This window comes from Chiloscyllium punctatum, chromosome 15, assembly GCF_047496795.1.
Source record: "Chiloscyllium punctatum isolate Juve2018m chromosome 15, sChiPun1.3, whole genome shotgun sequence".
Taxonomy (NCBI): domain Eukaryota; kingdom Metazoa; phylum Chordata; class Chondrichthyes; order Orectolobiformes; family Hemiscylliidae; genus Chiloscyllium; species Chiloscyllium punctatum.
The window spans coordinates 49,521,795-49,536,022 of record NC_092753.1 but is presented as its reverse complement, the minus strand read 5'-3'; positions in this window follow the sequence as shown (position 1 = coordinate 49,536,022).

The following is a 14,228-nucleotide window of genomic DNA, read 5'->3' as shown; positions in this document are numbered from 1 at the left end:
CATTAGGCACGATCTACCCTTCACAAAACCGTGCTGACTGTCCCTGATCAGATTATTCTTTTCTAGATGGTTATAAATCCTATCTCTTATAACCTTTTCCAACACTTTACCAACAACTGAAGTGAAACTCACTGGTCTGTAATTACCAGAGGATGTTAGGAGAATACAGGATGACCTGGACAGGCTAGGTGAGTGGACGGATGAATGGCAGATGCAGTTTAATGTGGATAAATGTGTGGGTATCCACTTTGGTGGCAAGAACAGGAAGGCAGATTAATACCTAAATGGAGTCAAGTTAGGTAAAGTGGCAGTACAACGAGATTGAGGTGTTCTTGTACACCAGTCAATGAAAGCAAGCATGCAGGTACAGCAGGCAGTGAAGAAAGCTAATAACATGCTGGCCTTCATAACAAGAGAAATTAAGTATAGAAGCAAAGAGGTCCTTCTGCAGCTGTACAGGGCCCTGGTGAGACTGCACCTGGAATATTGCACGCAGTTTTAGTATCCAAATTTGAGGAAAGACACTCTGGCTATTGAGGGAGTGCAGCGTAGGTTCACTAGGTCAATTCCCGGAATGGTGGGATTATCTTACGATGAAAGATTTGAGTGACTGGGCTTGTATACGCTTGAGTTTAGAAGGCTGAGAGGGGATCTGATTGAGATGTATAAGATTATTAAAGGATTGGACACTCTGGAGGGAGGAAGCATGTTTCCGCTGATGGGTGAGTCCTGAACCAGAGGACATATTTTAAAAATAAGGGGTAGGCCACTTAGAACAGAGTTGAGGAGAAACGTCTTCATCCAGAGAGTGGTGGGTGTATGGAATGCTCTGCCCCAGAAGGCTGTGGAGGCCCAGTCTCTGAATACTTTCAAGAAAGAGTTGGATAGAGCTCTTAAAGATAGTGGAATCAAGGGATATGGGGATAAGGCAGGAACAGGATACTGATTGAGGATGATTAGCCATGATCATAATGAATGATGGTACTGGCTCGAAGGGCAGAATGGCCTACTACTGCACCTATTGTCTATTGTCCATCACTTTAGGTGAAGGTCAGGAGGTTTAGAAAAGATTTGAGGAAATGATTTTCTCCCAGAGGGTGGTGGGAATCTGGAATGGACTGTGTGGTGAGTAGTAGAATTGGGAAAGCTCATAACCATTATAAAGGTATGTGGTGGTGCACAGTCATAACATTGAAGGCAATATGCAAAGTTCTGGAAAGTGGGATTACTGTAGATAGCTCAGTACAAACTCAATTGGGCTGAATGGCCTTTTCTATACCATTTGTCTCTAAGACTCTATTCCCAGTGTATTTTTCTTTGACGTGAAGGGGTTACCTACATTGGTTGCTTGAATGTTCATTTAAAAGTATGTATATTAAAAACAATAACTATCTGTAAAGGTCTATAATGAAACAATGAAATCTCTACTCGTCCTAATAAAATGTTTATCCCCTTAAAATGTAAGAATTACAGAATCAGTCTTTTAATACAAGAAGTAATTAATTTGAGGTGACACCATGGTCTAGCCTGATACCAGGATTTGGGCGTCAGAGGTCAGTCCTGCACTACTGAGAGACTACTCTCTTAGACTCTACTGTCCCTGCTCTGACGATGCAGTACACGTAGTTCTTGGATAACGCCACTCCAACAGTGCAATTTGCTCATAATGTTGCTGAGGAACTAAGGAACAGGGGTGTCAAGAATGTTTATCTCTGTTCGCAATAATGCGATTTCAGCAGTGATCAGTTCTCACCCTTCGTTCTGCGCATGTGCCAATGTCCGCACTGAAGCCTTTGTGCTGTTCTGCACCTGCGCTGGTGTCAGATGCCGATAGAGCAGCTTCTTGGGAGGTACTATACAGACAGCAGGTTTCTGAGAGAAATACATTAAGCAGCTTCTTGTGAAAGGGACACCACTCCCAGATTATCACTTTTTTGAAAAAATGGAGGGGCATAGTGACAAGAATGTTAGTAAGAAGCATCCTAGTGATAAAGTTTTGAGTGGTGAATGCAAATGAAAGGCAAAAACACTGAAAGAGAAGCTTGATATTATAAAGCATTTTAAGCACAAGGAGAGAATATGTGATATAGCTCGTTTAACAGGAATGAGAGAGTCTACTGTATGCACCATGATCCCCTAGTCCCTGCATTAACAATATTTTGTAATGTGTTAACAATACTGTACTGTTAAATTTACTTTTGTTTTGTTGATAAATATGATTTACAGTTTAATTCATGCTGTATTATACTTTGTGTTAGGCTTTTGGGTGATTTTTGAGCAATTGTGAGTGATATTTTTTGCTGGTTTGCCCCTAACCCCACTTTTCCCATAGCCCCGTTATTTCTATTGTGATTTTCTGTTAAGTGAGGTTTTACTGGAACACAACTATAGTGTTTTGGAGGACTGCATGTATGTCTTTAACCTAAGAGTGATCACTGTCTAACTCCCTGGAGTTTCAATAAATTATCTTATTTACAGACAATTTTACTTAATACTGACCTTTGTCCTACAGCTTGTTATTCCTTCCACTCAGAATCTCGATAGTACGTGCCTGATGATGTCTCTGTTTACATATCGTCAAATTATTGACAGATGTAATCTCATTCTGCTACAGCAGTCTCAAGTTTTAGCATGAAAGAGTTCAAAACACTTCCCTAAGTAATAAGAGAAAATGCAATAGGGCTTCTTCAATTGAGTTCTACACTTAAGTTGTTTTATTTAGACCTCCATTTTCAATTTCTGTCTGGAGAGTCCCCACAGAGCAATTTAAAAGGTAAGTTATAGCAATGTGCCTGAAAATGCAAAACCAAGTAGTTTGTTTCAAGCATCGTTAATATTTGATTACTACTCCAGTAATGAGTGTCCTGACTAATAATTGAGTCAAGAACCCTTCCTTCATAATCTCGTAGTTTTGGGTAAAATCTTTTGTTTAAGAAGCACCTTCTCTCATCATCAGGACACCTGAAAATGCTTTATCATAAATTCCATGAATCCAGACAAAATTTCAGCCATAGTACTGTAGACTTCTGCTCCAGAACCAACCGTGCCCCTAGCCAAACTCTTCCACTATACTTACGCAGCAACATTAAATATTCAATATCAAGATGGTGGCAGAGAAGACACTCCAGCCGGACCCTGACCACCCCATTTGTTCCGCTTCTCTTTTCCATTTCTTTTTCCTCCCCTTAGTGCTTGTTTTCTCTTCTTTTCCTTTTTTTCTCTTCGACTGCCAGCCTCTGTTCAGCAACGATTCCCGACCTCTGATGAGCCATGACTTCCAACCTGGTACAGCGGTCTTCTGGGGTGGCGTGTTGCTGGCGCAGTGTGAAGCCAGGGCCCGGTGCAGACTGGAAGCTAGGTCCCAGCGTGGTCTGAACCTAGTTTGTTCTGTAATGCTGGACATTTTACTTCTCTATTGTCTAAGATCTTGTAACTAAAGAAGTTGGGCTAAATACTTTTGTCTCTAAATTGGCGCTGTAATTGGCAACATATAAACTTTTCATTACACTCATTGAGTATGTGACAATAAAGGCTATTCTATTCTATTAATATTCCCCTAGTTCTCCTAACTTCAGAAAGGTAGACAAATCCAACTTTGCCCATTGCTGCCACATTGGTCCATTCTTGATCTTCAGTAAATTGATGGACAGTGTTGTTAACGGTACTATCACTTGCTCAGCAATAACCTACTCATTGACACTGAAATTGAGTTTTACTTGTGCCACTCAACTCCTGATCACATTATGACCTTGGCCCAGGTATCAACACAAAAGCTGAACTCTAGAGGTGAGGTGACATGTGGTATGGTGCTAAGTCTTATTCCCTTAAGTTCGAGGAGGGCAGGTTTAAAAGGATATGACAGAGATCTGGTTTGAGCCATCCACTGCCCAGTCTGGCCAGAACATATGAGCATCTTCAAATGCTAAAACTGCTCACTCACCCAATCTCAAATAGAAACATAATCCCCTACTCCTTTACTCTGCAACAATCCCCTCTTTTTTGACTCCTTCACCATAATCTCCAGTAATAACTTTCAGGCCTTCATAATTTGCTGGCCACTAAAGACCATTCAGTCACTGACTCTGTCCTGTCCCTCCCTTCCAATTGGCTACCTAGTCAAACTTCCTCTGATGTTATCCCTCTGTCCAAGCCTTGAATCACAGATTTTTCCACCTTGTTTTGTAGCTCTTGTCATGACATTTCTGAATTACCATGCTCATGAAATCCATGTCTTATTTCCTCAACCCTATTGCCATGAAACCGCTGACCACCTAACTCCAACTCTTGATCCCCTTATTAGCCAATACGATCAACAACTCTCTCACCTAGGATTATGTCTCTCTATCCTTTACATCTGCTGTCATAATCTCAAAACACAAACAACTCTAAGTCTCTCCATGCTTGCAACATGTCAACCACATATCCAATTTCCGAAAATCCTCCATCTCTCCAAAGTCCTGAAGTGTATTGTCATCTTCCAAATCTGTTTCTGTCTTTCCCAGATTTTGATTGAAGCAGACTTGATGGGCCAAATGGCCTAATTCTGCTCTTATATCACATGATCTATCTTATGGTCTAGGGACTCTATGTTTATTTCCTCCATTAACATTTCTCCCCACCCTGGTTAAAGTACTGAAACAGCTCTTTGTTGCAAATGGCCTCCTGTGTGAAATTGATAATGGCACAAAATTCCTCCTCTGCCTTTACTGTCTTGCATACAGACTCTGATATAATTGACCATAACAGCCTTCTCCAATACCTCACCAACGTTATCCAACTGTGGGACTGCTTGCACCTCATTCCATTTTTACTGATCTCATCACAGTCAGATGACCTCTTGAAAAGGTTTATTTTCCAAACCCTGCGCTATTACCTCTAGTGTCTTTGTTACCTCCAGACCCGACAACTGAAACCAATCGAATATCTCCATGTGTAGATTATAGCATTTTTCAAAAAAGTAACATGTTCCTGGTAATGTTTATATTTGTTCTTTTCGTATTGATGCTAACAAAATGCTACTCCAATGGCTGCAGCATGAGGGCTGTTGACGTTCACTGAAAGAGATCCCTGATGTTTGTACAGATTACCTTGAGCAGTTCTCGCCCTGGTGTGCTTAATTTTGGATTGCACAATCTCAACATAGATGGCACCGAAATCAACCAAAGAACTACAGCTGCTGGAGATCTGAAACAAAAACAGAAATCGCTGGAGAAACTCAACAGATTTGGCAGCATCTGTAGGGAGAAACAGTGCTAATGTTTAAAGTCTGGTGACCCTTCACAGACCACAGCCAGACTTGCTGAGTTGCTTCTGCAATTTCTGTTTCGTGCCAGCCAGGGGAGGCGATGGCCGAGTGCTGTTATCACTTGACCTATTAATCCAGAGACCTAGGTAATGTCCTGGGGCCTTGGAGACCCTTGTTCAAATCCTGCCACTGCAGATGATGGAATTTAAATTCAATAAAAGTCTGGAATTAAGAGATGATGGCTGTGAATCCATTGTTGATTGTCAGGAAAAGCTTATCTTGTTCACTAATGTCCTTTAGGGAAGGAAATTGCCATCCTCATCTCATCTGGCCTAGATGTGACTCCAGATCTACAGCAATGTGGTCGACTATTAACTGCTGTCTGGGCAATTCGGGATGGACAATACATGTTGCCTAGCCAGCGAAACCCTCATCCTATGAATGAATTTTTAAAAAGGCAATAGCAAGCATAATAAATAAGAAGTAGTGCTTGCAGAACTTGCTTTCTAAAGGGGCACAGCAGGTTTGTGCACTATGGAACAACTGCCATGTCCATGGGGTTAAGCTTGAGCAATCCTTGGAAACTGCTGGAGGACAAATTGCTTGAATACTATGGCACACCGTAAGCTCCTTGGAGCTCTGATATCTGCAACTGTGATGGCATCCTAAACCTGCAGGGATGTGAATTTGTATGAGAACAGTCTGAACTTTGGTAGCACAGTGACCTTGCATTACAGAACTGTACCCAGGAATTGGCGGCTTCTGCTTACACAGCAATGGTCATCAGATGCCACATCATAGTTGAATGTGCAACTGTAGTAAATGGGGTTTGGCTACTCCAATAACAACCTTTGTATTTCCACAACTACAAACGCTATCACTTCCAGATGCACAGTTCCTGCTGCTCCCTCATGAGCTCCTTCATGACAGTTCACCGACTCCAGCGATGGCCAAAAGTATCCATTCATGAGAAAGTTGCAAATGAAACACAAAGAGATTTCATTGGGTGATGTACTGAGCATTGGTGAAAATAAGAAGAAGAAATAAAGACCTGTATGTTTTTGAAACATTTGTTAGGAAGCAATCATCTCACATCTAGCCAGTGGGATTGCCACACAAATGCTTCAGATAATACGGCACCTGAACTGAGATCTCTCCAATTTGCTCAGTTCCTAATTAAGGATGATATTGACCATTACATCATTTCAAATATCATTGTGAAGCAGTAGCAGAGTATTGTGAAGCTCAAGCATGATATAAAGCAATACTGAAGTCACTGGGCTAACACCAGTAAGTACTCACATTATGAGTTAAAGATCATCAGAGAACAGGCAAAGCAAAATTAATAGTTTATGCTCAAGAAACCGCATGATATTCCACAATCAGCTAGATTCACCACTGCAAACATCAAAATACTCTTGTTTCTCTGAATAAAATATTCCTAATTAGGAAAAGCTCCATGAACACCCAAAAATAAATTTAACATCAGCTGCAGAAAGGAAATGTATTTGGTTCAAAAACCTGTTGCTCAACAATGCAATAGAAAGTCATGGCATATCACTGTCCCATTATTTGTGGCTTTGAATCTTATTAAACAATTCACTATATTTTCTTACTCTAATTTGTATAAACATAGTATTTAAAATTCAATAATAAGAGCTGATCAGCATTTTTGAAGAATTGGCCACTGCACACAATATTCTTTGCAGATCACCAAAAATTATTGCAATATGACTCCATTCTTTGATCCTTTATACTGTTCAAGTAATTTGGTGTGATGGATGAGAAAATAGCCAAACATGAGAGCCTTGGTCACATAGTTTGAATTGGAATTCGAGTTTTTGACTTAACTGTGTGATTGATGAGACTCGGTTGTTTTTGTCCTGATAAATAAATACTTATTTTTAGTGCTGTCTCAATGCTGGCCCCAGTCTGCAGTAATAACCAGTAAGACATAACAGTGAGCTTGTTGATAAGGTTACTAAACAGTCTTTCTAATTGCAATTTTGCTGGCTTCACTTGCTTAGGTATTGGAAATTTCAGGCTTGCTTGTACACAATGGGATACATTTTGCTGCCAGGTTGGAAGACTCACACCTGGGCCAGAAAGCCAGGGCCAACTCCATCTCAGCCATTCAAGGGCCACCCAGCCACATTATGTGATGCTCAAAATGTAATTTTATTTGTTTCTAGGCTGTCATTATTTTAAAATACAGCAGGCCGCCTCCAAGAATCAATTGTAGAGTGAATAGCTCTTCAAGCTTAGCAGTGCCACCAGGAGTGATGACCACTGCTGAACTGCAACTATCAACAAAAGGATATAGAACCATAGAATCATCTGGCACAGAAACAAATCCTTCATTCCAACTCTCCATGCCGACCAAGTTTCTCAAATCTTGTATTTATCCAAATTAAACTCCATCTGCCATTCCTTAGCCAATTGACCCAATAGATCGAGATCCCTTTGTAATCTTCGATAACCTTCTTCACTGTCGACAATTCCACCAATTTTGGGGTCATCCACAAAAGTTACTAACCATGTCTCCTAAATTCCCATCTAAATTATTTGTGTAAATGACAAACAACAGTGGACCCAGCACCAATCCTGTGGAACACTGTTAGTCACAGGCTTCCAGCCTGAAAAACAACCCTCCACCACCCTCTGCCCACTGGAGTACCCAGACCAGGTTAAAGCTGGCCTTCAATCCCTGTTCTTGAAAAGGAGAACACTAACATGTCTGTATAGGAGATGACTGTCATTATCTCTTTTGCCACCGGAAATCATTGTCCAATTTGTTTTGACTTGCCTCTTTCTCTTTTTAACCGGTTGCTGTTTGAAGTTCCTGTGGCACTTTAATATCGGGCATTGCAGGGTTTTTCTCTAAACAGCCACTGAACTTACATCCATGATCATCTTTTTGCTATATTTCTTACCAAAAAATAATACACATAATTAAAAGTACAATATGTCCTAAGTACTTCAGGGATCTGATACATCATCATGAAAATATTTTTTATACATTATATTTCCATCAAAATACAGTCTTTATGTTAAACAGTCCATATGTCTCATTGGGAGATGCTGTGAACCATTAGCCAGGTCCCAATGAGGAGTGAGGGAGGCTTAGTGAGTGAAAGGGGGCATTCCCAAAGACCTCCTTCTTTTGGCCACTGTGTGGTTGATCAGGAACACAGCCCAGAATCAAACCAGCAGGTTTTACCAGGAGCTCTCACTAAATGCCAAGACCCATGCTATTGACAGAATTCCACGTGCTGGGAAGGCAACCTGTCTTTCACCTTCAGTCTTCCCACAAGAAATAGGTGAAGGTGTAGAGGGCTGGCAAAATTTAACTTAATTTTCCAGTCCCAATTCTACACATTCAGTGAATCTAATATACAATCATGCCAGGTAAGACTCCCTGTCAAGACTGTACAGTTGGAAACATGATAGCTCTGGGACAAGCCCACCTCCATTCTTCTGCTAATTAATTTGAATAAATGCAATTTTTTGCAAGCGGGGAAGAAGAGAAAATCCAGGATTTTGTTTCTTATTAAAATCTGAAACTTTTGAAATCAAAAAATTGACAGAGATACTGAGGGGAATATTGTCAGTCCACTTTTGCAGCTTTTATGTTGGATAATATGGCAGCTCTTTCAATAGCTGATTAGTTAGGCACACAAAGTTCTCTCACTAGGATTACCATATATTGGGAAGAAAACTCCTTCAAGTTGTCCAAGATTGTAGAATTATCATATGCAATTTATTACCAATTTTTAGTCTAAATTTTCTGTCTGTACAAAGTCCATGCATAGTGGCTCTCAACATTTCATGTATGGGTACATCAAGCACAGACAGCATAAGACAACAGAGTGATTGTGTTTGTTGAGAGTCCAATATTGATCACCATTTTCCCAGAGGACACCAGGGCTGCTCTCTCATTAAACAGTGAAATGTGACAGTAATTTAACTTTGAGTCACCACGCCTCACGTAAGTGGCAAGGCTGAGAAGGCAGGACATTTATAGTAATCTTAGCCAGGGTAGAAATTGAACTAAACTATAAGCATCATTCTGCATCATAAACCAGCCATCCAGACAATCAAGCTAACCACGGAGAGATTATGAATATGAATGAAATCTTTACATGGATAGAGACACAGGTTTGTGCTGTTGCTCCATATATTTGATGTCGATGTGTCTGTTGGACTGGGATGGACAAAACTTTTTTTAAAAATCACACAAAACCAGGCTATAGTCCAACAGGTTTAGTTGGAAGTATTAGCTTTCAGAGTGCTGCTCCTTCATCCAGTAACTGTCTTATGATCCTGCCCCACTAGTTACTTGATGGAGGAACAGCGCTGTTGGACTATAACCTGGTGTTGTGTGATTCTTAACTTTATCCATATATTTGAATAGATACAAAGAGGGAAGCACACATCAGAGAGATTTAACTTTGGAGGCTTTACTTAACTATCTAAAAAATTAAAGCACTCAGGGTTGAATCTTACACTCATTTGGTTCAAGTTGCACTGGGTTTTTTTTTGAGGGTTTTTCATTGCAAAGTTGAAAAAAATTTCCTGTCATTTCTTACCAAGTACACCTCATTGACTACCTACCCTGTCCCTATGGCATCTCTCATGCCCAATGTGTGCCCCATTATACCACGTGCCAAATCCACTACTACTCAGCAGATATCTGCCAAAGGACAAACACACCTTGTGGCTGCACCATCTTTAAAAGACCACTATGCACCTGGTTGAACATCGGCATTCTGAAGCTGCTCTGCTCATTGTTGGAAAGAGTTGGAAGATGTCAGAAAAGGGGAAGATGACACCGTGATTTTCCAATAGGGGACCTGGAGGTCTAATTGGTCCATAGGAGTGATATCCTGTCTCCAGAGCAGACTGCACCAACATACCCTGCTAGCCTGGTCACAGGTTACCACCTGGGTCAGTGCCATCTCCAGGGTATGGAGGACTGGCCTACCAAGGGCTTATGCCCTAAACGTCGATTCTCCTGTTCCTTGGATGCTGCCTGACCTGCTGCGCTTTTCCAGCAACACATTTTCAGCTACCAAGGCTCATGACCTGTCACCTTCACTGTTGCATGTGACATCTTCTTTCTCACATTCTCGATCTGCCCCAACCTCCCATATTAGTAATCCTGCATGCCCTCTGCAATGTCCCTTGGAACACCTTACCACCTTTTCCCCACATGCCACCATGCCATCTTGTTACCTCAATGATTCTACACCTTTCATTATAACAGGAGAAGACAGCCCATAACAGGGCAGAGGGAGTCTGAACAGGTTTGGGGGAGGCAGGGTTGTCTGATATTCAGATACTCACCCACTATGTGATGACAATTCTTGCCCTTGCAAGAAAAGACCAGGACTGCTCCTGGAGAGTTCCAGAAACATCCATGTTCAGCCAATTGAATAAGTACCTCTCTGCATGCCACTCATACTCTCCCAATAATAGTGCTGTTGCTCCTGTTCATTGCACACCACTTCTAACCACTGCCCACGACACCGTCTCTCTCCCTCTCTCTCTCTCTCTCTTTCTGTGTCTTGTACTTATAACAAACTTCTTCATGACCACTAACAGAGAAATGCCTGGCTCCCCCAGAAATACCTTCCAGGACCTCTGAGAGCAAAAGTATTGCGGTCTCATGGGAAGCATCAGTGAGGCAGAGAGTTCAGATGGCCGTAGCTGTTGGGGATAAAGGGTTCAAAGGATAAGGATAGAAAGTAGGAACAGGGTAATGTGTTGGAATATCAGCTATGACAGCAGGCTTAAAGGGTTTAATAGTTTACTCCTGCTCCTATGTTCTATATTTCTATAATGTTTTGGTCTATTTATCTGGTACTTAGTCTGGTTTGAGAGAGATTTACTTGGAGCTTTAAAGCCTGCAGAGGAAAGCAGCTCACAATAAATCAACTCCAGTGTCAAAGCACACCAGCCCCAGAGCAAACTCACCAACTTTCACACCCCTCCTGGCAATACTGCTCTTCTCCAATAATATACACTGCTTCCCTAACAATATTCACCCACTTGTGAACACTCACTTCCTTTGCCAACAATGTTTATTCCCACATTTTGATAATGTTCAAACCCTCCAAACACTGTTAATCTTCCCAGAAATGTTTATCACAAATGTTTGAGTCATGGAGAAGAGGCTGGATAAGCTGAGATGTCTTTCATTGGAATGTAGGAGGTTAAGGGGTTACCTCATAGAGGTTCATAAAATCATGAAGGGTATAGATAAGGTGAATGGCAGGTGTCTTTTCGCTAGGTGGGGGATTTCAAGATTAAGGGACATATTTTAAGGTGAGAAGAGAAAGATAAAAAAATATATAAGGGGCAATTTTGTTAACACAGAGAGTAGTTTGTGTGTGGAATGAACTTCCTGAGGGAGTTGTGGATGCAGGATAGTTATAATGTTTAAACAAAATTTAGATAAGGACATGAATAAGAAATGTTTGGAGGGATATGGGCCAAGCACAGGCAGGTTTAGTTTGGGAACATAGTCATCATGGAGTGACTGGACTGAAGAGTCTTTTTCTGTGCTGCTTGACTCTATATTCTATAACTCCCAGAAGTATTCACCCATCCACCATCATCCCACCGACAATTCAACCTCCTAAGCATGCCTGTCCACGACAGACAATTGTTACCTTCTTGAGAATGTCTCCCCCAACCTGCCAGATAATATTCATGCTGCCTTCCATTAAAAACCCATCCCCTTCCATTGATGTTCTTACCCCACCCCGCACACACACTCCAAACTCAGCTTCCAGAATCTCCAATTCCCGCTCCAGCTCCGTCCTGAAGATCTGAGCCTTTGTCTTCAAAAGATATTGTTGTGCTCTTTTATATCAAAGTCTGAAAGTTATCACTTGATTTTGTCATAGACTTTGGTTTGGGTGTCTTTCCCTATGTCAAACAGATCACATAGGTCTGTCACTGGGCAGATGTTCAGTAGGACCATCACTTTCCCCATCCAAACATTCTGTGTCACTTTAAGTTAAAGGAGACATTTTAAATCACAACCGTTTTGTAAAGTCCTGCATTCTTAGTGATGTCAGTAAAATAGTTACATATTTATGGCCCTACTAAAGAAGACATCAATCCTCAAGTTGATTGAAAAACTAGTAGTCAATTGGGTGATGTCACTCAAGTCTCTATTGGATTCCTGGCATGAACAGGAGGCACTGAATGTACGGGTTATGGTGACGTTCACTAGCACTGGCATCAGGTAACTGTTAACACTAACCAGCTTCAGCTAATCCACTACCTTGGTACAAGGATTTGTGGCAGTTTCTCAAGTGAGGTTACATTATCATGCCATCACTTGGAGCTGGCTAATCTGCTGACCATACACTCTTGCTATAGGATATCTTCTTCTTCACACTGTCACCTGGTCATCGTCCACTGAGATGTTCATCATAAATCTCGCCCTGCAGGTGACTACAAGGTTGTCGCTTTCCAGATTTACATCTCTACATCAGCCTGTATCTCAGATTCACCTCTTTGCTGGACAACTGGTCTCTTGAGGGGAAACAGTCAAGATTGGTGAGCACTGCCAGTCTGCCAAATTGCTTCCTCACTAGTGCCGATCCCACTTTTAGTGTTCCCTCAATGGATCAGCAACCAGATGGCACATTGGAGGATTGATCCCAAACCACTAGCATGTTAATCCACTCTGGCTGCACTATACCACTGTTCCTGTGAGGGTGACCTGCGAATTGCAGCAGTGGTCACATATCAACTCGTTAAAAAGCTGTCAGGAACCTGATGCCATGTGGTCCCCATACCTTTTCTGTAAGAGTCAAACAGGCTATTAAAATGCCATTTAATTGGATACTTAATTAGCTTAACAAGCTCTGGATTGCTGGTTTTGTAGAACATACACCATTCACACTTGACATGCTGTTCATCATTGATAAAATACAGACCTAATGTGATGACATCAGATGCCATGCCAACAGTATCCATGGTGATTTTATGAACCCCCACCCCCAGCATCCAAAACTGTTCACTGAAATGCTGCAAAATTTTGGCCCTGGATCACAAAAGCAAGGAAGTTATGATCAGTCTGTATAAAAGCTGGGATTGCCCTGAACTGGAGTATTGTGGCAAAAGCTGAGCAGCACAGTCTAAGAAGGATATAAAGGCCTTAGAGTGAATGCAGAAAATATTTACTTGGGTATTCAGGAGTGTGAGACTAAATTTGCATGAATCAATCCTGGGGCTGTTGTCCTTAGAGAAGCGAAAGTTGAGAAATTTGCTTGAGGTATTCAAATTAATGAGAAGACTAAACAAATTAGATAGAGAGATGCTGTTCAAATTGGTGAAAGAGTCAAGAGCCAGACAACATTGAGTTATGGTGATTGGCTAAAAGAACCAAAGATAATGTGAGGAAACTTTTTACACAGAGCTTGTGGTTGGGATCTGAATGTGCTATCTGGGACTGTGGAGATGGCAGAGACAATCATGATTTTCAAGAGAGAATTGGATGCTTATCTGCCAGACAAGGGCAAAGAGTGTTACTATCTGAGTTGCTCTTTTAGAGATACAGTACAGACGTGGGGTTAGTTTTAAGGCGGCATGGTGGCTCAGTGGATAGCACTGCTGCCTCACAGCACCAGGGACCCAGGTTTGATTCCAGCCTTGGGTGACTGTCTGTGTGGAGTTTGCACGTTCTCCCTGTGTCTGCATGGGTTTCCTCCGGGTGCTCCGGTTTCCTCCCACAGTCCAAAGATGTGCCGGTTGGGTGAATTGGTTGTTCTAAATTGCCCACAGTGTTAGGTGCTTTAGTCAGAGGGTAATGGGTCTGGGTGGGTTTCTGTTTGGAGGGTCAGTATGGACTTGTTGGGCCAAAGGGCCTGTTTCCACACTGTAGGGAATCTAATCTAATGACAAGCTAACAAACCTCCTGCAGTTCTCTAACCACTGGATGATTCCAGGCTTTTGGAAAGATGCA